Here is a 618-nt window from a genome sequence, read left to right as displayed (position 1 = left end):
TCCCCAACGGGATGGCCAGATAGGGACTGAATCTACTCCCCGGTCCCCTCACACACTCGTACTGGGGTCACACTTTGATGTTCTGAGCACTCTACACTCATCGGACTTCCCTTATACAGACGAGGACTTCGATGCACAGAGCGGTTAAGTAACTTGCCCAAGATCACACAGTTCTAGGAATCCAGATCATCCTTATTCTACAGACAGGCCGCTCGGTCCCTCGCTGGGAGCCTCGGGCTGCGGGAGAGCCGCGGGGACCTGCAGGGGAGGCCAGCCCAGCCCCACCAGGCCCACCCTGCTGAGGCTTGATGGACGTGCAGCGGTGGAACCAACAAGCGAGCGCCCCGGTGAAGAGCAGCTACACGTGCAGCCGGGTTCCGGCCCAGCCCCATCCCCGGGTGGAGACACCGCGGCCGGGTGCGGGCAGGCACCGGTCCAGGACGCCGGGGTCGGAGGGCGCTCCGGGCCTTCCCCGCCGGGCTCCCCTCGGCCGGGGGGAGGGGCCCTGGTGGGCGGAGCCTCGTTCAGCCAGCCAATGGAAACGCAGGGGCGGGGCCTGCGGGCGGGAGCGCGCGGAGGGGCGGGGCAAAAGACAAAGGGCGGGAAGAGGGGGCGGGG

The sequence above is a fragment of the Equus quagga genome, chromosome 7 (genome assembly GCF_021613505.1).
Source record: "Equus quagga isolate Etosha38 chromosome 7, UCLA_HA_Equagga_1.0, whole genome shotgun sequence".
In the NCBI taxonomy this organism is placed as follows: domain Eukaryota; kingdom Metazoa; phylum Chordata; class Mammalia; order Perissodactyla; family Equidae; genus Equus; species Equus quagga.
Note: the sequence above shows the minus strand (reverse complement) of the source record.